This window comes from Scyliorhinus torazame, chromosome 7, assembly GCF_047496885.1.
Source record: "Scyliorhinus torazame isolate Kashiwa2021f chromosome 7, sScyTor2.1, whole genome shotgun sequence".
In the NCBI taxonomy this organism is placed as follows: domain Eukaryota; kingdom Metazoa; phylum Chordata; class Chondrichthyes; order Carcharhiniformes; family Scyliorhinidae; genus Scyliorhinus; species Scyliorhinus torazame.
In genome coordinates this window covers 313,501,578-313,524,132 of record NC_092713.1, presented here as the reverse complement: position 1 = coordinate 313,524,132, position 22,555 = coordinate 313,501,578, and positions in this window count along the sequence as shown.

Here is a 22,555-nt window from a genome sequence, read left to right as displayed (position 1 = left end):
TCTGACCGAGAAGTGGTTTATCCCCACACAATTCTCAGAGAAGAAAACATTCATTGATGAAATCATTGCATCGATGAAATCATTGCTTCGTTGAGATTAATGGCGCAGAAGGAGGCCATTCAGACCATCTGGTTGATGCCAGCCTATACGGAGCTCTCCAGCCTAATCGCACATTCCAGCTCTTGCACTGGAGCCCTGGAGGTTACAGAATTGCATGTCCGGGATTTTTTGTTAAATGTGATGTTTTAATCCCACTTTCTGACATTGGGGGTGAGAATTCACGGGTGGCGTCAGTGGCTGGAATTGGGGCAGTGGGAATGCAAAATTGGGCATTCAGCTGGTCGGTTATCGCTGGCGGGAAAATAAGCTGGAATTCTGCCCTCAGGACTTTCATGGAGGCCGAATAGTGGGTTGACCGTCTCGTGGATCGATGCCGGGTACCTCATTTGCATGTATTAGCATGGCATGAATACTCATTAAAACAACAGCTCGCTAGAATCGCGTTCCATTCCTAATTGTGTTCCAGGTCAGTGGATAATTAGACTGGGTACAAGGCGGGCATGTACATGCCCACCTTCACTTCACTTGCGACTTCAAAGTGCATCCACGGTTGTGAGCCAAGAACGCTGATTCCGTCTGTCACCGCTGCGCAAACTCCCGTGCACCGGCAAAGCAGCTCTCTTAAGCAAGGCCTGGGTGGGTGGGGAAGGCTGAGCTGCTCTTTGTCCAGAGAGCCTGGTGTGGGTCGCAGGCAGGGCTGCTCTATCTCAGCACAGACTGGTGTGTGTCGCAGGCAGGGCCGCTCTATCTCAGCACAGACTGGTGTGGGTCGCAGGCAGGGCCGCCCTATCTCAGCACAGACTGGTGTGGGTCGCAGGCAGGGATGCTCTATCTCAGCACAGACTGGTGTGTGTCGCAGACAGGGCTGCTCTATCTCAGCACAGACTGGTGTGTGTCGCAGGCAGGGCCGCTCTATCTCAGCACAGACTGGTGTGTGTCGCAGGCAGGGCCGCTCTATCTCAGCACAGACTGGTGTGTGTCGCAGGCAGGGCCGCTCTATCTCAGCACAGACTGGTGTGGGTCGCAGGCAGGGCCGCCCTATCTCAGCACAGACTGGTGTGGGTCGCAGGCAGGGATGCTCTATCTCAGCACAGCCTGGTGTGGGTCGCAGGCAGGGCTGCTCTATCTCAGCACAGACTGGTGTGTGTCGCAGGCAGGGCCGCTCTATCTCAGCACAGACTGGTGTGTGTCGCAGGCAGGGCCGCTCTATCTCAGCACAGACTGGTGTGTGTTGCAGGCAGGGCCGCTCTATCTTAGCACAGGCTGGTGTGTGTCGCAGGCAGGGTTGCTCTATCCCAGTACAGACTGGCGTGTGTCGCAGGCAGGGTTGCTCTATCCCAGTACAGACTGGTGTGTGTCGCAGGCAGGGCCGCTCTATCTTAGCACAGACTGGTGTGTGTCGCAGGCAGGGCCGCTCTATCTTAGCACAGACTGGTGTGTGTCGCAGGCAGGGCCGCTCTATCTTAGCACAGACTGGTGTGTGTCGCAGGCAGGGTTGCTCTATCCCAGCACAGACTGATGTGTGTCGCAGGGAGGGCCGCTTTATCTCAGCACAGACTGGTGTGTGTCGCAGGCAGGGCTGTTGTATCTCAGCACAGACTGGTGTGTGTCGCAGGCAGGGCCGCTCTATCTCAGCACAGACTGGTGTGTGTCGCAGGCAGGGCCGCTCTATCTCAGCACAGACTGGTGTGTGTCGCAGGCAGGGCTGCTCTGTCTCAGCACAGACTGGTGTGTGTCGCAGGCAGGGCTGCTCTATCTCAGCACAGACTGGTGTGTGTCGCAGGCAGGGCTGCTCTGTCTCAGCACAGACTGGTGTGTGTCGCAGGCAGGGCCTCTCTGTCTCAGCACAGACTGATGTGTGTCGCAGGCAGGGCCGCTCTATCTCAGCACAGACTGATGTGTGTCGCAGGCAGGGATGCTCTATCTCAGCACAGACTGGTGTGGGTAGCAGGCAGGGCCTCTCTGTCTCAGCACAGACTGGTGTGCGTCGCAGGCAGGGCCGTTCTATCTCAGCACAGACTGATGTGGGTCGCAGGCAGGGCCGCTCTATCTCAGCACAGACTGATGTGTGTCGCAGGCAGGGCTGCTCTATCTCAGCACAGACTGATGTGGGTCGCAGGCAGGGCTGCTCTATCTCAGCACAGACTGGTGTGTGTCGCAGACAGGGCCTCTCTGTCTCAGCACAGACTGGTGTGTGTCGCAGACAGGGCTGCTCTATCTCAGCACAGACTGATGTGGGTCGCAGGCAGGGCTGCTCTATCTCAGCACAGACTGGTGTGTGTCGCAGACAGGGCCTCTCTGTCTCAGCACAGACTGGTGTGTGTCGCAGACAGGGCTGCTCTATCTCAGCACAGACTGATGTGGGTCGCAGGCAGGGCTGCTCTATCTCAGCACAGACTGGTGTGTGTCGCAGGCAGGGCTGTTGTATCTCAGCACAGACTGGTGTGGGTCGCAGGCAGGGTTGCTCTATCTCAGCACAGACTGATGTGTGTCGCAGGCAGGGTTGCTCTATCTCAGCACAGACTGATGTGTGTCGCAGGCAGGGCTGCTCTATCTCAGCACAGACTGGCGTGTGTCGCAGGCAGGGCTGCTCTATCTCAGCACAGACTGATGTGTGTCGCAGGCAGGGCTGCTCTATCTCAGCACAGACTGATGTGTGTCGCAGGCAGGGCCGCTCTATCTTAGCACAGACTGGTGTGTGTCGCAGGCAGGGCTGCTCTATCTCAGCACAGACTGGTGTGTGTCGCAGGCAGGGCTGCTCTATCTCAGCACAGACTGGTGTGGGTCGCAGGCAGGGCCGCTCTATCTCAGCACAGACTGGTGTGTGTCGCAGGCAGGGCTGCTCTATCTCAGCACAGACTGATGTGGGTCGCAGGCAGGGCCGCTCTATCTCAGCACAGACTGGTGTGGGTCGCAGACAGGGCTGCTCTATCTCAGCACAGACTGGTGTGTGTCGCAGGCAGGGATGCTCTATCTCAGCACAGGCTGGTGTGGGTCGTAGGCAGGGGCGCTCTATCTCAGCACAGACTGGTGTGTGTCGCAGGCAGGGCTGCTCTATCTCAGCACAGACTGGTGTGTGTCGCAGGCAGGGCCGCTCTATCTCAGCACAGACTGGTGTGTGTCGCAGGCAGGGCTGCTCTATCTCAGCACAGACTGATGTGGGTCGCAGGCAGGGCCGCTCTATCTCAGCACAGACTGGTGTGTGTTGCAGGCAGGGTTGCTCTATCTCAGCACAGACTGATGTGTGTCGCAGGCAGGGCTGCTCTATCTCAGCACAGACTGGTGTGTGTCGCAGGCAGGGGCGCTCTATCTCAGCACAGACTGATGTGTGTCGCAGGCAGGGCTGCTCTATCTCAGCGCAGACTGATGTGTGTCGCAGGCAGGGCCGCTCTATCTTAGCACAGACTGGTGTGTGTCGCAGGCAGGGCTGCTCTATCTCAGCACAGACTGGTGTGTGTCGCAGGCAGGGCTGCTCTATCTCAGCACAGACTGATGTGTGTCGCAGGCAGGGCCGCTCTATCTTAGCACAGACTGGTGTGTGTCACAGGCAGGGCTGCTCTATCTCAGCACAGACTGGTGTGTGTCGCAGGCAGGGCTGCTCTATCTCAGCACAGACTGGTGTGGGTCGCAGGCAGGGCCGCTCTATCTCAGCACAGACTGGTGTGTGTCGCAGGCAGGGCTGCTCTATCTCAGCACAGACTGATGTGGGTCGCAGGCAAGGCCGCTCTATCTCAGCACAGACTGGTGTGGGTCGCAGACAGGGCTGCTCTATCTCAGCACAGACTGGTGTGTGTCGCAGGCAGGGATGCTCTATCTCAGCACAGGCTGGTGTGGGTCGTAGGCAGGGGCGCTCTATCTCAGCACAGACTGGTGTGTGTCGCAGGCAGGGCTGCTCTATCTCAGCACAGACTGGTGTGTGTCGCAGGCAGGGCCGCTCTATCTCAGCACAGACTGGTGTGGGTCGCAGGCAGGGCAGCTCTATCTCAGCACAGACTGGTGTGGGTCGCAGACAGGGCTGCTCTATCTCAGCACAGACTGGTGTGTGTCGCAGACAGGGATGCTCTGTCTCAGCACAGGCTGGTGTGGGTCGTAGGCAGGGCCGCTCTATCTCAGCACAGACTGGTGTGTGTCGCAGGCAGGGCTGCTCTGTCTCAGCACAGACTGGTGTGTGTCGCAGACAGGGATGCTCTATCTCAGCACAGACTGGTGTGTGTCGCAGGCAGGGCTGCTCTATCTCAGCACAGACTGGTGTGTGTCGCAGGCAGGGCTGCTCTGTCTCAGCACAGACTGGTGTGTGTCGCAGACAGGGATGCTCTATCTCAGCACAGACTGGTGTGTGTCGCAGGCAGGGCCGCTCTATCTCAGCACAGACTGGTGTGTGTCGCAGGCAGGGCTGCTCTATCTCAGCACAGACTGGTGTGTGTCGCAGGCAGGGCCGCTCTATCTCAGCACAGACTGGTGTGGGTCGCAGACAGGGCTGCTCTATCTCAGCACAGACTGGTGTGTGTCGCAGGCAGGGCCACTCTATCTCAGCACAGACTGGTGTGTGTCGCAGACAGGGCTGCTCTATCTCAGCACAGACTGGTGTGTGTCGCAGACAGGGCTGCTCTATCTCAGCACAGACTGGTGTGGGTCGCATGCAGGGCTGCTCTATCTCAGCACAGACTGGTGTGTGTCGCAGACAGGGCTGCTCTATCTCAGCACAGACTGGTGTGTGTCGCAGACAGGGCTGCTCTATCTCAGCACAGACTGATGTGTGTCGCAGGCAGGGCCGCTCTATCTCAGCACAGACTGATGTGTGTCGCAGGCAGGGCTGCTCTTTCTCAGCACAGACTGGTGTGTGTCGCAGGCAGGGCCGCTCTATCTCAGCACAGACTGGTGTGTGTCGCAGGCAGGGATGCTCTATCTCAGCACAGACTGGTGTGTGTCGCATGCAGGGATGCTCTATCTCAGCACAGGCTGGTGTGTGTCGCAGGCAGGGCCGCTCTATCTCAGCACAGACTGGTGTGTGTCGCAGGCAGGGATGCTCTATCTCAGCACAGACTGGTGTGGGTCGCATGCAGGGATGCTCTATCTCAGCACAGGCTGGTGTGTGTCGCAGGCAGGGCCGCTCTATCTCAGCTCAGACTGGTGTGTGTCGCAGGCAGGGCTGCTCTATCTCAGCACAGACTGGTGTGTGTCGCAGGCAGGGATGCTCTATCTCAGCACAGACTGGTGTGTGTCGCAGGCAGGGATGCTCTATCTCAGCACAGACTGGTGTGTGTCGCATGCAGGGCTGCTCTATCTCAGCACAGGCTGGTGTGGGTCGCAGGCAGTGCTGCTCTATCTCAGCACAGGCTGGTGTGTGTCGCAGGCAGGGCCGCTCTATCTCAGCACAGACTGGTGTGTGTCGCAGGCAGGGCTGCTCTATCTCAGCACAGACTGGTGTGGGTCGCAGGCAGGGCTGCTCTGTCTCAACACAGACTGGTGTGGGTCGCAGACAGGGCCGCTCTGTCTCAGCACAGACTGGTGTGGGTCGCAGGCAGGGCTGCTCTATCTCAGCACAGACTGGTGTGGGTCGCATGCAGCGATGCTCTATCTCAGCACAGATGGTGTGGGTCGCAGGCAGGGCTGCTCTGTCTCAGCACAGACTGGTGTGGGTCGCAGGCAGGGCTGCTCTATCTCAGCACAGACTGGTGTGGGTCGCATGCAGGGATGCTCTATCTCAGCACAGGCTGGTGTGTGTCGCAGGCAGGGCCGCTCTATCTCAGCTCAGACTGGTGTGTGTCGCAGGCAGGGCCGCTCTATCTCAGCACAGACTGGTGTGGGTCGCAGGCAGGGCTGCTCTGTCTCAGCACAGACTGGTGTGGGTCGCAGACAGGGCTGCTCTATCTCAGCACAGACTGGTGTGGGTCGCATGCAGGGCTGCTCTATCTCAGCACAGACTGGTGTGGGTCGCATGCAGGGATGCTCTATCTCAGCACAGACTGGTGTGGGTCGCAGGCAGGGCTGCTCTATCTCAGCACAGACTGGTGTGGGTCGCATGCAGGGATGCTCTATCTCAGCACAGACTGGTGTGGGTCGCAGGCAGGGCTGCTCTGTCTCAGCACAGACTGGTGTGGGTCGCAGGCAGGGCTGCTCAATCTCAGCACAGACTGGTGTGGGTCGCATGCAGGGATGCTCTATCTCAGCACAGACTGGTGTGTGTCGCAGGCAGGGCCGCTCTATCTCAGCACAGACTGGTGTGTGTCGCAGGCAGGGCTGCTCTGTCTCAGCACAGACTGGTGTGGGTCGCAGACAGGGCCGCTCTGTCTCAGCACAGACTGGTGTGGGTCGCAGGCAGGACTGCTCTATCTCAGCACAGACTGGTGTGTGTCGCAGGCAGGGCCGCTCTATCTCAGCACAGACTGGTGTGTGTCGCAGGCAGGGCTGCTCTGTCTCAGCACAGACTGGTGTGTGTCGCAGACAGGGCTGCTCTGTCTCAGCACAGACTGGTGTGGGTCGCAGGCAGGGTTGCTCTATCTCAGCACAGACAGGCGTGTGTCGCAGGCAGGGCCGCTCTATCTCAGCACAGACTGATGTGTGTCGCAGGCAGGGCCGCTCTATCTCAGCACAGACTGATGTGTGTCGCATGCAGGGCCGCTCTATCTCAGCACAGACTGGTGTGTGTCGCAGGCAGGGCCGCTCTATCTCAGCACAGACTGATGTGTGTCGCATGCAGGGCCGCTCTATCTCAGCACAGACTGATGTGTGTCGCAGGCAGGGCTGCTCTATCTCAGCACAGGCTGGTGTGGGTCGTAGGCAGGGCCGCTCTATCTCAGCACAGACTGGTGTGCGTCGCAGGCAGGGCTTCTCTGTCTCAGCACCGACTGGTGTGCGTCGCAGGCAGGGCTGCTCTGTCTCAGCACAGACTGATGTGGGTCGCAGACAGGGCCGCTCTGTCTCAGCACAGACTGGTGTGTGTCGCAGGCAGGGCTGCTCTATCTCAGCACAGACTGGTGTGCGTCGCAGGCAGGGCTGCTCTATCTCAGCACAGACTGGTGTGGGTCGCAGGCAGGGCTGCTCTATCTCAGCACAGACTGATGTGGGTCGCAGGCAGGGCCGCTCTACCTCAGCACAGACTGATGTGGGTCGCAGGCAGGGCCGCTCTTTCTCAGCACAGACTGGTGTGCGTCGCAGGCAGGGCTGCTCTATCTCAGCACAGACTGGTGTGGGTCGCAGGCAGGGCTGCTCTATCTCAGCACAGACTGATGTGGGTCGCAGGCAGGGCCGCTCTATCTCAGCACAGACTGATGTGCGTCGCAGGCAGGGCCGCACTATCTCAGCACAGACTGGTGTGTGTCGCAGGCAGGGCTGCTCTATCTCAGCACAGACTGGTGTGGGTCGCAGGCAGGGCTGCTCTATCTCAGCACAGACTGATGTGGGTCGCAGGCAGGGCCGCTCTATCTCAGCACAGACTGATGTGTGTCGCAGGCAGGGCCGCTCTATCTCAGCACAGACTGGTGTGTGTCGCAGGCAGGGCTGCTCTGTCTCAGCACAGACTGGTGTGTGTCGCAGACAGGGCCGCTCTGTCTCAGCACAGACTGGTGTGGGTCGCAGGCAGGGTTGCTCTATCTCAGCACAGACAGGCGTGTGTCGCAGGCAGGGCCGCTCTATCTCAGCACAGACTGATGTGTGTCGCAGGCAGGGCCGCTCTATCTCAGCACAGACTGATGTGTGTCGCATGCAGGGCCGCTCTATCTCAGCACAGACTGGTGTGTGTCGCAGGCAGGGCCGCTCTATCTCAGCACAGACTGATGTGTGTCGCATGCAGGGCCGCTCTATCTCAGCACAGACTGATGTGTGTCGCAGGCAGGGCTGCTCTATCTCAGCACAGGCTGGTGTGGGTCGTAGGCAGGGCCGCTCTATCTCAGCACAGACTGGTGTGCGTCGCAGGCAGGGCTTCTCTGTCTCAGCACCGACTGGTGTGCGTCGCAGGCAGGGCTGCTCTGTCTCAGCACAGACTGATGTGGGTCGCAGACAGGGCCGCTCTGTCTCAGCACAGACTGGTGTGTGTCGCAGGCAGGGCTGCTCTATCTCAGCACAGACTGGTGTGCGTCGCAGGCAGGGCTGCTCTATCTCAGCACAGACTGGTGTGGGTCGCAGGCAGGGCTGCTCTATCTCAGCACAGACTGATGTGGGTCGCAGGCAGGGCCGCTCTACCTCAGCACAGACTGATGTGGGTCGCAGGCAGGGCCGCTCTATCTCAGCACAGACTGGTGTGTGTCGCAGGCAGGGCCGCTCTATCTCAGCACAGACTGATGTGTGTCGCATGCAGGGCCGCTCTATCTCAGCACAGACTGATGTGTGTCGCAGGCAGGGCTGCTCTATCTCAGCACAGGCTGGTGTGGGTCGTAGGCAGGGCCGCTCTATCTCAGCACAGACTGGTGTGCGTCGCAGGCAGGGCTTCTCTGTCTCAGCACCGACTGGTGTGCGTCGCAGGCAGGGCTGCTCTGTCTCAGCACAGACTGATGTGGGTCGCAGACAGGGCCGCTCTGTCACAGCACAGACTGGTGTGTGTCGCAGGCAGGGCTGCTCTATCTCAGCACAGACTGGTGTGCGTCGCAGGCAGGGCTGCTCTATCTCAGCACAGACTGGTGTGGGTCGCAGGCAGGGCTGCTCTATCTCAGCACAGACTGATGTGGGTCGCAGGCAGGGCCGCTCTACCTCAGCACAGACTGATGTGGGTCGCAGGCAGGGCCGCTCTTTCTCAGCACAGACTGGTGTGCGTCGCAGGCAGGGCTGCTCTATCTCAGCACAGACTGGTGTGGGTCGCAGGCAGGGCTGCTCTATCTCAGCACAGACTGATGTGGGTCGCAGGCAGGGCCGCTCTATCTCAGCACAGACTGATGTGCGTCGCAGGCAGGGCCGCACTATCTCAGCACAGACTGGTGTGTGTCGCAGGCAGGGCTGCTCTATCTCAGCACAGACTGGTGTGGGTCGCAGGCAGGGCTGCTCTATCTCAGCACAGACTGATGTGGGTCGCAGGCAGGGCCGCTCTATCTCAGCACAGACTGATGTGCGTCGCAGGCAGGGCTGCTCTATCTCAGCACAGACTGGTGTGTGTTGCAGGCAGGGCTGCTCTATCTCAGCACAGACTGATGTGGGTCGCAGGCAGGGCCGCTCTATCTCAGCACAGACTGATGTGAGTCGCAGGCAGGGCCGCTCTATCTCAGCACAGACTGGTGTGGGTCGCAGACAGGGCTGCTCTATCTCAGCACAGACTGATGTGGGTCGCAGGCAGGGCCGCTCTATCTCAGCACAGACTGGCGTGTGTCGCAGACAGGGCTGCTCTATCTCAGCACAGACTGGCGTGTGTCGCAGACAGGGCTGCTCTATCTCAGCACAGACTGATGTGGGTCGCAGGCAGGGCCGCTCTATCTCAGCACAGACTGGCGTGTGTCGCAGACAGGGCTGCTCTATCTCAGCACAGACTGGTGTGTGTCGCAGGCAGGGCCGCTCTATCTCAGCACAGACTGATGTGGGTCGCAGGCAGGGCTGCTCTATCTCAGCACAGACTGATGTGGGTCGCAGGCAGGGCCGCTCTATCTCAGCACAGACTGGTGTGTGTCGCAGGCAGTGCTGCTGTATCTCAGCACAGACTGGTGTGGGTCGCAGGCAGGGCTGCTCTATCTCAGCACAGACTGATGTGGGTCGCAGGCAGGGCCGCTCTATCTCAGCACAGACTGGTGTGTGTCGCAGGCAGGGCCGCTCTATCTCAGCACAGACTGGCGTGTGTCGCAGGCAGGGCTGCTCTATCTCAGCACAGACTGGTGTGTGTCGCAGGCAGGGCCGCTATATCTCAGCACAGACTGGTGTGGGTCGCAGGCAGGGCTGCTCTATCTCAGCACAGACTGGTGTGGGTCGCAGGCAGGGCCGCTCTATCTCAGCACAGACTGTTGTGGGTCGCAGGCAGGGCCGCTCTATCTCAGCACAGACTGGTGTGTGTCGCAGGCAGGGCCGCTCTATCTCAGCACAGACTGGTGTGTGTCGCAGGCAGGGCTGTTGTATCTCAGCACAGACTCGTGTGGGTCGCAGGCAGGGCCGCTCTATCTCAGCACAGACTGGTGTGTGTCGCAGGCAGTGCTGCTCTATCTCAGCACAGACTGGTGTGTGTCGCAGGCAGGACCGCTCTATCTCAGCACAGACTGGTGTGTGTCGCAGGCAGGACCGCTCTATCTCAGCACAGACTGGTGTGTGTCGCAGGCAGGGCCGCTCTATCTCAGCACAGACTGGTGTGGGTCGCAGGCAGTGCTGCTCTATCTCAGCACAGACTGGTGTGGGTCGCAGGCAGGGCTGCTCTATCTCAGCACAGACTGGTGTGTGTCGCAGGCAGGGCCGCTCTATCTCAGCACAGACTGGTGTGTGTCGCAGGCAGGGCTGCTCTATCTCAGCACAGACTGGTGTGTGTCGCAGGCAGGGCCGCTCTATCTCAGCACAGACTGGTGTGGGTCGCAGACAGGGCTGCTCTATCTCAGCACAGACTGGTGTGTGTCGCAGGCAGGGCCACTCTATCTCAGCACAGACTGGTGTGTGTCGCAGACAGGGCTGCTCTATCTCAGCACAGACTGGTGTGTGTCGCAGACAGGGCTGCTCTATCTCAGCACAGACTGGTGTGGGTCGCATGCAGGGCTGCTCTATCTCAGCACAGACTGGTGTGTGTCGCAGACAGGGCTGCTCTATCTCAGCACAGACTGGTGTGTGTCGCAGACAGGGCTGCTCTATCTCAGCACAGACTGATGTGTGTCGCAGGCAGGGCCGCTCTATCTCAGCACAGACTGATGTGTGTCGCAGGCAGGGCTGCTCTTTCTCAGCACAGACTGGTGTGTGTCGCAGGCAGGGCCGCTCTATCTCAGCACAGACTGGTGTGTGTCGCAGGCAGGGATGCTCTATCTCAGCACAGACTGGTGTGTGTCGCATGCAGGGATGCTCTATCTCAGCACAGGCTGGTGTGTGTCGCAGGCAGGGCCGCTCTATCTCAGCACAGACTGGTGTGTGTCGCAGGCAGGGATGCTCTATCTCAGCACAGACTGGTGTGGGTCGCATGCAGGGATGCTCTATCTCAGCACAGGCTGGTGTGTGTCGCAGGCAGGGCCGCTCTATCTCAGCTCAGACTGGTGTGTGTCGCAGGCAGGGCTGCTCTATCTCAGCACAGACTGGTGTGTGTCGCAGGCAGGGATGCTCTATCTCAGCACAGACTGGTGTGTGTCGCAGGCAGGGATGCTCTATCTCAGCACAGACTGGTGTGTGTCGCATGCAGGGCTGCTCTATCTCAGCACAGGCTGGTGTGGGTCGCAGGCAGTGCTGCTCTATCTCAGCACAGGCTGGTGTGTGTCGCAGGCAGGGCCGCTCTATCTCAGCACAGACTGGTGTGTGTCGCAGGCAGGGCTGCTCTATCTCAGCACAGACTGGTGTGGGTCGCAGGCAGGGCTGCTCTGTCTCAACACAGACTGGTGTGGGTCGCAGACAGGGCCGCTCTGTCTCAGCACAGACTGGTGTGGGTCGCAGGCAGGGCTGCTCTATCTCAGCACAGACTGGTGTGGGTCGCATGCAGCGATGCTCTATCTCAGCACAGATGGTGTGGGTCGCAGGCAGGGCTGCTCTGTCTCAGCACAGACTGGTGTGGGTCGCAGGCAGGGCTGCTCTATCTCAGCACAGACTGGTGTGGGTCGCATGCAGGGATGCTCTATCTCAGCACAGGCTGGTGTGTGTCGCAGGCAGGGCCGCTCTATCTCAGCTCAGACTGGTGTGTGTCGCAGGCAGGGCCGCTCTATCTCAGCACAGACTGGTGTGGGTCGCAGGCAGGGCTGCTCTGTCTCAGCACAGACTGGTGTGGGTCGCAGACAGGGCTGCTCTATCTCAGCACAGACTGGTGTGGGTCGCATGCAGGGCTGCTCTATCTCAGCACAGACTGGTGTGGGTCGCATGCAGGGATGCTCTATCTCAGCACAGACTGGTGTGGGTCGCAGGCAGGGCTGCTCTATCTCAGCACAGACTGGTGTGGGTCGCATGCAGGGATGCTCTATCTCAGCACAGACTGGTGTGGGTCGCAGGCAGGGCTGCTCTGTCTCAGCACAGACTGGTGTGGGTCGCAGGCAGGGCTGCTCAATCTCAGCACAGACTGGTGTGGGTCGCATGCAGGGATGCTCTATCTCAGCACAGACTGGTGTGTGTCGCAGGCAGGGCCGCTCTATCTCAGCACAGACTGGTGTGTGTCGCAGGCAGGGCTGCTCTGTCTCAGCACAGACTGGTGTGGGTCGCAGACAGGGCCGCTCTGTCTCAGCACAGACTGGTGTGGGTCGCAGGCAGGACTGCTCTATCTCAGCACAGACTGGTGTGTGTCGCAGGCAGGGCCGCTCTATCTCAGCACAGACTGGTGTGTGTCGCAGGCAGGGCTGCTCTGTCTCAGCACAGACTGGTGTGTGTCGCAGACAGGGCCGCTCTGTCTCAGCACAGACTGGTGTGGGTCGCAGGCAGGGTTGCTCTATCTCAGCACAGACAGGCGTGTGTCGCAGGCAGGGCCGCTCTATCTCAGCACAGACTGATGTGTGTCGCAGGCAGGGCCGCTCTATCTCAGCACAGACTGATGTGTGTCGCATGCAGGGCCGCTCTATCTCAGCACAGACTGGTGTGTGTCGCAGGCAGGGCCGCTCTATCTCAGCACAGACTGATGTGTGTCGCATGCAGGGCCGCTCTATCTCAGCACAGACTGATGTGGGTCGCAGGCAGGGCTGCTCTATCTCAGCACAGACTGGTGTGTGTCGCATGCAGGGCCGCTCTATCTCAGCACAGACTGATGTGTGTCGCAGGCAGGGCTGCTCTATCTCAGCACAGGCTGGTGTGGGTCGTAGGCAGGGCCGCTCTATCTCAGCACAGACTGGTGTGCGTCGCAGGCAGGGCTTCTCTGTCTCAGCACCGACTGGTGTGCGTCGCAGGCAGGGCTGCTCTGTCTCAGCACAGACTGATGTGGGTCGCAGACAGGGCCGCTCTGTCTCAGCACAGACTGGTGTGTGTCGCAGACAGGGCTGCTCTATCTCAGCACAGACTGATGTGGGTCGCAGGCAGGGCTGCTCTATCTCAGCACAGACTGGTGTGCGTCGCAGGCAGGGCTGCTCTATCTCAGCACAGACTGGTGTGGGTCGCAGGCAGGGCTGCTCTATCTCAGCACAGACTGATGTGGGTCGCAGGCAGGGCCGCTCTACCTCAGCACAGACTGATGTGGGTCGCAGGCAGGGCCGCTCTTTCTCAGCACAGACTGGTGTGCGTCGCAGGCAGGGCTGCTCTATCTCAGCACAGACTGGTGTGGGTCGCAGGCAGGGCTGCTCTATCTCAGCACAGACTGATGTGGGTCGCAGGCAGGGCCGCTCTATCTCAGCACAGACTGATGTGCGTCGCAGGCAGGGCCGCACTATCTCAGCACAGACTGGTGTGTGTCGCAGGCAGGGCTGCTCTATCTCAGCACAGACTGGTGTGGGTCGCAGGCAGGGCTGCTCTATCTCAGCACAGACTGATGTGGGTCGCAGGCAGGGCCGCTCTATCTCAGCACAGACTGATGTGCGTCGCAGGCAGGGCTGCTCTATCTCAGCACAGACTGGTGTGTGTTGCAGGCAGGGCTGCTCTATCTCAGCACAGACTGATGTGGGTCGCAGGCAGGGCCGCTCTATCTCAGCACAGACTGATGTGAGTCGCAGGCAGGGCCGCTCTATCTCAGCACAGACTGGTGTGGGTCGCAGACAGGGCTGCTCTATCTCAGCACAGACTGATGTGGGTCGCAGGCAGGGCCGCTCTATCTCAGCACAGACTGGCGTGTGTCGCAGACAGGGCTGCTCTATCTCAGCACAGACTGGCGTGTGTCGCAGACAGGGCTGCTCTATCTCAGCACAGACTGATGTGGGTCGCAGGCAGGGCCGCTCTATCTCAGCACAGACTGGCGTGTGTCGCAGACAGGGCTGCTCTATCTCAGCACAGACTGGTGTGTGTCGCAGGCAGGGCCGCTCTATCTCAGCACAGACTGATGTGGGTCGCAGGCAGGGCTGCTCTATCTCAGCACAGACTGATGTGGGTCGCAGGCAGGGCCGCTCTATCTCAGCACAGACTGGTGTGTGTCGCAGGCAGTGCTGCTGTATCTCAGCACAGACTGGTGTGGGTCGCAGGCAGGGCTGCTCTATCTCAGCACAGACTGATGTGGGTCGCAGGCAGGGCCGCTCTATCTCAGCACAGACTGGTGTGTGTCGCAGGCAGGGCCGCTCTATCTCAGCACAGACTGGCGTGTGTCGCAGGCAGGGCTGCTCTATCTCAGCACAGACTGGTGTGTGTCGCAGGCAGGGCCGCTATATCTCAGCACAGACTGGTGTGGGTCGCAGGCAGGGCTGCTCTATCTCAGCACAGACTGGTGTGGGTCGCAGGCAGGGCCGCTCTATCTCAGCACAGACTGTTGTGGGTCGCAGGCAGGGCCGCTCTATCTCAGCACAGACTGGTGTGTGTCGCAGGCAGGGCCGCTCTATCTCAGCACAGACTGGTGTGTGTCGCAGGCAGGGCTGTTGTATCTCAGCACAGACTCGTGTGGGTCGCAGGCAGGGCCGCTCTATCTCAGCACAGACTGGTGTGTGTCGCAGGCAGTGCTGCTCTATCTCAGCACAGACTGGTGTGTGTCGCAGGCAGGACCGCTCTATCTCAGCACAGACTGGTGTGTGTCGCAGGCAGGACCGCTCTATCTCAGCACAGACTGGTGTGTGTCGCAGGCAGGGCCGCTCTATCTCAGCACAGACTGGTGTGGGTCGCAGGCAGTGCTGCTCTATCTCAGCACAGACTGGTGTGGGTCGCAGGCAGGGCTGCTCTATCTCAGCACAGACTGGTGTGTGTCGCAGGCAGGGCCGCTCTATCTCAGCACAGACTGGTGTGGGTCGCAGACAGGGCTGCTCTATCTCAGCACAGACTGGTGTGTGTCGCAGGCAGGGCTGCTCTGTCTCAGCACAGACTGGTGTGCGTCGCAGGCAGGGCCGCTATATCTCAGCACAGACTGGTGTGGGTCGCAGGCGGGGCCGCTCTATCTCAGCACAGACTGGTGTGTGTCGCAGGCAGGGTTGCTCTATCTCAGCACAGACTGGTGTGGGTCGCAGGCAGGGCCGCTCTATCTCAGCACAGACTGGTGTGGGTCGCAGGCAGTGCTGCTCTATCTCAGCACAGACTGATGTGTGTCGCAGGCAGGGCTGCTCTATCTCAGCACAGACTGGTGTGGGTCGCAGGCAGTGCTGCTCTATCTCAGCACAGACTGGTGTGTGTCGCAGGCAGGGCCACTCTATCTCAGCACAGACTGGTGTGTGTCGCAGGCAGGGTTGCTCTATCTCAGCACAGACTGGTGTGTGTCGCAGGCAGGGTTGCTATATCTCAACACAGACTGGTGTGTGTCGCAGGCAGGGCCGCTCTATCTCAGCACAGACTGGTGTGTGTCGCAGGCAGGGCTGCTCTATCTCAGCACAGACTGGCGTGTGTCGCAGGCAGGGCTGCTCTATCTCAGCACAGACTGGTGTGTGTCGCAGGCAGTGCTGCTCTATCTCAGCACAGACTGGCGTGTGTCGCAGGCAGGGCTGCTCTATCTCAGCACAGACTGGCGTGTGTCGCAGGCAGGGATGCTCTATCTCAGCACAGACTGGTGTGGGTCGCAGGCAGGGCCGCTCTATCTCAGCACAGACTGGTGTGTGTCGCAGGCAGGGTTGCTCTATCTCAGCACAGACTGGTGTGTGTCGCAGGCAGGGTTGCTCTATCTCAGCACAGACTGGTGTGTGTCGCAGGCAGGGCCGCTCTATCTCAGCACAGACTGGTGTGCGTCGCAGGCAGGGCCGCTCTATCTCAGCACAGACTGGCGTGTGTCGCAGGCAGGGCTGCTCTATCTCAGCACAGACTGGCGTGTGTCGCAGGCAGGGCTGCTCTATCTCAGCACAGACTGGTGTGTGTCGCAGGCAGGGCCGCTCTATCTCAGCACAGACTAGTGTGTGTCGCAGGCAGGGCCGCTCTATCTCAGCACAGACTGGCGTGTGTCGCAGGCAGGGCTGCTCTATCTCAGCACAGACTGGTGTGTGTCGCAGGCAGGGCTGCTCTATCTCAGCACAGACTGGTGTGTGTCGCAGACAGGGCCGCTCCATCTCAGCACAGACTGGTGTGTGTCGCAGGCAGGGCGACTCTATCTCAGCACAGACTGGTGTGTGTCGCAGGCAGGGCTGTTGTATCTCAGCACAGACTGGTGTGTGTCGCAGGCAGGGCTGTTGTATCTCAGCACAGACTGGTGTGTGTCGCAGGCAGGGCCGCTCTATCTCAGCACAGACTGGTGTGTGTCGCAGGCAGGGCTGCTCTGTCTCAGCACAGACTGGTGTGTGTCGCAGACAGGGCCGCTCTGTCTCAGCACAGACTGGTGTGGGTCGCAGGCAGGGTTGCTCTATCTCAGCACAGACAGGCGTGTGTCGCAGGCAGGGCCGCTCTATCTCAGCACAGACTGATGTGTGTCGCAGGCAGGGCCGCTCTATCTCAGCACAGACTGATGTGTGTCGCATGCAGGGCCGCTCTATCTCAGCACAGACTGGTGTGTGTCGCAGGCAAGGCCGCTCTATCTCAGCACAGACTGATGTGTGTCGCATGCAGGGCCGCTCTATCTCAGCACAGACTGATGTGGGTCGCAGGCAGGGCTGCTCTATCTCAGCACAGACTGGTGTGTGTCGCATGCAGGGCCGCTCTATCTCAGCACAGACTGATGTGTGTCGCAGGCAGGGCTGCTCTATCTCAGCACAGGCTGGTGTGGGTCGTAGGCAGGGCCGCTCTATCTCAGCACAGACTGGTGTGCGTCGCAGGCAGGGCTTCTCTGTCTCAGCACCGACTGGTGTGCGTCGCAGGCAGGGCTGCTCTGTCTCAGCACAGACTGATGTGGGTCGCAGACAGGGCCGCTCTGTCTCAGCACAGACTGGTGTGTGTCGCAGACAGGGCTGCTCTATCTCAGCACAGACTGATGTGGGTCGCAGGCAGGGCTGCTCTATCTCAGCACAGACTGGTGTGCGTCGCAGGCAGGGCTGCTCTATCTCAGCACAGACTGGTGTGGGTCGCAGGCAGGGCTGCTCTATCTCAGCACAGACTGATGTGGGTCGCAGGCAGGGCCGCTCTACCTCAGCACAGACTGATGTGGGTCGCAGGCAGGGCCGCTCTTTCTCAGCACAGACTGGTGTGCGTCGCAGGCAGGGCTGCTCTATCTCAGCACAGACTGGTGTGGGTCGCAGGCAGGGCTGCTCTATCTCAGCACAGACTGATGTGGGTCGCAGGCAGGGCCGCTCTATCTCAGCACAGACTGATGTGCGTCGCAGGCAGGGCCGCACTATCTCAGCACAGACTGGTGTGTGTCGCAGGCAGGGCTGCTCTATCTCAGCACAGACTGGTGTGGGTCGCAGGCAGGGCTGCTCTATCTCAGCACAGACTGATGTGGGTCGCAGGCAGGGCCGCTCTATCTCAGCACAGACTGATGTGCGTCGCAGGCAGGGCTGCTCTATCTCAGCACAGACTGGTGTGTGTCGCAGGCAGGGCTGCTCTATCTCAGCACAGACTGATGTGGGTCGCAGGCAGGGCCGCTCTATCTCAGCACAGACTGATGTGAGTCGCAGGCAGGGCCGCTCTATCTCAGCACAGACTGGTGTGGGTCGCAGACAGGGCTGCTCTATCTCAGCACAGACTGATGTGGGTCGCAGGCAGGGCCGCTCTATCTCAGCACAGACTGGCGTGTGTCGCAGACAGGGCTGCTCTATCTCAGCACAGACTGGCGTGTGTCGCAGACAGGGCTGCTCTATCTCAGCACAGACTGATGTGGGTCGCAGGCAGGGCCGCTCTATCTCAGCACAGACTGGCGTGTGTCGCAGACAGGGCTGCTCTATCTCAGCACAGACTGGTGTGTGTCGCAGGCAGGGCCGCTCTATCTCAGCACAGACTGATGTGGGTCGCAGGCAGGGCTGCTCTATCGCAGCACAGACTGATGTGGGTCGCAGGCAGGGCCGCTCTATCTCAGCACAGACTGGTGTGTGTCGCAGGCAGTGCTGCTGTATCTCAGCACAGACTGGTGTGGGTCGCAGGCAGGGCTGCTCTCTCTCAGCACAGACTGATGTGGGTCGCAGGCAGGGCCGCTCTATCTCAGCACAGACTGGTGTGTGTCGCAGGCAGGGCCGCTCTATCTCAGCACAGACTGGCGTGTGTCGCAGGCAGGGCTGCTCTATCTCAGCACAGACTGGTGTGTGTCGCAGGCAGGGCCGCTATATCTCAGCACAGACTGGTGTGGGTCGCAGGCAGGGCTGCTCTATCTCAGCACAGACTGGTGTGGGTCGCAGGCAGGGCCGCTCTATCTCAGCACAGACTGTTGTGGGTCGCAGGCAGGGCCGCTCTATCTCAGCACAGACTGGTGTGTGTCGCAGGCAGGGCCGCTCTATCTCAGCACAGACTGGTGTGTGTCGCAGGCAGGGCTGTTGTATCTCAGCACAGACTCGTGTGGGTCGCAGGCAGGGCCGCTCTATCTCAGCACAGACTGGTGTGTGTCGCAGGCAGTGCTGCTCTATCTCAGCACAGACTGGTGTGTGTCGCAGGCAGGACCGCTCTATCTCAGCACAGACTGGTGTGTGTCGCAGGCAGGACCGCTCTATCTCAGCACAGACTGGTGTGTGTCGCAGGCAGGGCCGCTCTATCTCAGCACAGACTGGTGTGGGTCGCAGGCAGTGCTGCTCTATCTCAGCACAGACTGGTGTGGGTCGCAGGCAGGGCTGCTCTATCTCAGCACAGACTGGTGTGTGTCGCAGGCAGGGCCGCTCTATCTCAGCACAGACTGGTGTGGGTCGCAGACAGGGCTGCTCTATCTCAGCACAGACTGGTGTGTGTCGCAGGCAGGGCTGCTCTGTCTCAGCACAGACTGGTGTGCGTCGCAGGCAGGGCCGCTATATCTCAGCACAGACTGGTGTGGGTCGCAGGCGGGGCCGCTCTATCTCAGCACAGACTGGTGTGTGTCGCAGGCAGGGTTGCTCTATCTCAGCACAGACTGGTGTGGGTCGCAGGCAGGGCCGCTCTATCTCAGCACAGACTGGTGTGGGTCGCAGGCAGTGCTGCTCTATCTCAGCACAGACTGATGTGTGTCGCAGGCAGGGCTGCTCTATCTCAGCACAGACTGGTGTGGGTCGCAGGCAGTGCTGCTCTATCTCAGCACAGACTGGTGTGTGTCGCAGGCAGGGCCACTCTATCTCAGCACAGACTGGTGTGTGTCGCAGGCAGGGTTGCTCTATCTCAGCAGAGACTGGTGTGTGTCGCAGGCAGGGTTGCTATATCTCAACACAGACTGGTGTGTGTCGCAGGCAGGGCCGCTCTATCTCAGCACAGACTGGTGTGTGTCGCAGGCAGGGCTGCTCTATCTCAGCACAGACTGGCGTGTGTCGCAGGCAGGGCTGCTCTATCTCAGCACAGACTGGTGTGTGTCGCAGGCAGTGCTGCTCTATCTCAGCACAGACTGGCGTGTGTCGCAGGCAGGGCTGCTCTATCTCAGCACAGACTGGCGTGTGTCGCAGGCAGGGATGCTCTATCTCAGCACAGACTGGTGTGGGTCGCAGGCAGGGCCGCTCTATCTCAGCACAGACTGGTGTGTGTCGCAGGCAGGGTTGCTCTATCTCAGCACAGACTGGTGTGTGTCGCAGGCAGGGTTGCTCTATCTCAGCACAGACTGGTGTGTGTCGCAGGCAGGGCCGCTCTATCTCAGCACAGACTGGTGTGCGTCGCAGGCAGGGCCGCTCTATCTCAGCACAGACTGGCGTGTGTCGCAGGCAGGGCTGCTCTATCTCAGCACAGACTGGCGTGTGTCGCAGGCAGGGCTGCTCTATCTCAGCACAGACTGGTGTGTGTCGCAGGCAGGGCCGCTCTATCTCAGCACAGACTAGTGTGTGTCGCAGGCAGGGCCGCTCTATCTCAGCACAGACTGGCGTGTGTCGCAGGCAGGGCTGCTCTATCTCAGCACAGACTGGTGTGTGTCGCAGGCAGGGCTGCTCTATCTCAGCACAGACTGGTGTGTGTCGCAGACAGGGCCGCTCCATCTCAGCACAGACTGGTGTGTGTCGCAGGCAGGGCGACTCTATCTCAGCACAGACTGGTGTGTGTCGCAGGCAGGGCTGTTGTATCTCAGCACAGACTGGTGTGTGTCGCAGGCAGGGCTGTTGTATCTCAGCACAGACTGGTGTGTGTCGCAGGCAGGGCCGCTCTATCTCAGCACAGACTTGTGTGTGTCGCAGCCAGGGCTGCTCTATCTCAGCACAGACTGGTGTGTGTCGCAGACAGGGCGACTCTATCTCAGCACAGACTGGTGTGTGTCGCAGACAGGGCCGCTCTATCTCAGCACAGACTGGTGTGTGTCGCAGGCAGGGCGACTCTATCTCAGCACAGACTGGTGTGTGTCGCAGGCAGGGCGACTCTATCTCAGCACAGACTGGTGTGTGTCGCAGGCAGGGCTGTTGTATCTCAGCACAGACTGGTGTGTGTCGCAGGCAGGGCTGTTGTATCTCAGCACAGACTGGTGTGGGTCGCAGGCAGGGCCGCTCTATCTCAGCACAGACTGGTGTGTGTCGCAGGCAGGGCGACTCTATCTCAGCACAGACTGGTGTGTGTCGCAGGCAGGGCTGTTGTATCTCAGCACAGACTGGTGTGTGTCGCAGGCAGGGTTGCTCTATCTCAGCAGAGTCTGGTGTGTGTCGCAGACAGGGCCGCTCTATCTCAGCACAGACTGGTGTGTGTCGCAGGCAGGGCGACTCTATCTCAGCACAGACTGATGTGTGTCGCAGGCAGGGCTGTTGTATCTCAGCACAGACTGGTGTGTGTCGCAGGCAGGGCTGTTGTATCTCAGCACAGACTGGTGTGGGTCGCAGGCAGGGCCGCTCTATCTCAGCACAGACTGGTGTGTGTCGCAGGCAGGGCGACTCTATCTCAGCACAGACTGGTGTGTGTCGCAGGCAGGGCTTTTGTATCTCAGCACAGACTGGTGTGTGTCGCAGGCAGGGTTGCTCTATCTCAGCACAGACTGGTGTGTGTCGCAGGCAGGGCTGTTGTATCTCAGCACAGACTGGTGTGTGTCGCAGGCAGGGCTGTTGTATCTCAGCACAGACTGATGTGTGTCGCAGGCAGGGCCGCTCTATCTCAGCACAGACTGGTGTGTGTCGTAGGCAGGGCCGCTCTATCTCAGCACAGACTGGTGTGGGTCGCAGGCAGTGCTGCTGTATCTCAGCACAGACTGGTGTGTGTCGCAGGCAGGGCCGCTCTATCTCAGCACAGACTGGTGTGTGTCGTAGGCAGGGCCACTCTATCTCAGCACAGACTGGTGTGGGTCGCAGGCAGTGCTGCTTTATCTCAGCACAGACTGGTGTGTGTCGCAGGCAGGGCCGCTCTATCTCAGCACAGACTGGTGTGTGTCGCAGGCAGGGCTGCTCTGTCTCAGCACAGTCTGGTGTGGGTCGCAGGCAGTGCTGCTCTATCTCAGCACAGACTGGTGTGGGTCGCAGGCAGGGCCGCTCTATCTCAGCACAGACTGGTGTGGGTCGCAGGCAGGGCTGCTCTATCTCAGCACAGACTGGTGTGGGTCGCAGGCAGTGCTGCTCTATCTCAGCACAGACTGGTGTGTGTCGTAGGCAGGGCCGCTCTATCTCAGCACAGACTGGTGTGTGTCGCAGGCAGGGCCGCACTATCTCAGCACAGACTGGTGTGTGTCGTAGGCAGGGCTGCTCTATCTCAGCACAGACTGGTGTGTGTCGTAGGCAGGGCCGCTCTATCTCAGCACAGACTGGTGTGTGTCGTAGGCAGGGCCGCTCTATCTCAGCACAGACTGGTGTGTGTCGTAGGCAGGGCCGCTCTATCTCAGCACAAACTGGTGTGTGTCGTAGGCAGGGCCGCTCTATCTCAGCACAGACTGGTGTGTGTCGTAGGCAGGGCCGCTCTATCTCAGCACAGACTGGTGTGGGTCGCAGGCAGTGCTGCTCTATCTCAGCACAGACTGGTGTGTGTCGTAGGCAGGGCCGCTCTATCTCAGCACAGACTGGTGTGGGTCGCAGGCAGGGCTGCTCTATCTCAGCACAGACTGGTGTGTGTCGCAGGCAGGGCTGCTCTATCTCAGCACAGACTGGTGTGGGTCGCAGGCAGGGCTGCTCTATCTCAGCACAGACTGGTGTGGGTCGCAGGCAGGGCCGTTCTATCTCAGCACAGACTGGTGTGTGTCGTAGGCAGGGCCGCTCTATCTCAGCACAGACTGGTGTGTGTCGCAGACAGGGCTGCTCTATCTCAGCACAGACTGGTGTGGGTCGCAGGCAGGGTTGCTCTATCTCAGCATAGACTGGTGTGGGTCGCAGGCAGGGCTGCTCTATCTCAGCACAGACTGGTGTGTGTCGCAGGCAGGGCCGCTCTATCTCAGCACAGACAGGCGTGTGTCGCAGGCAGGGCC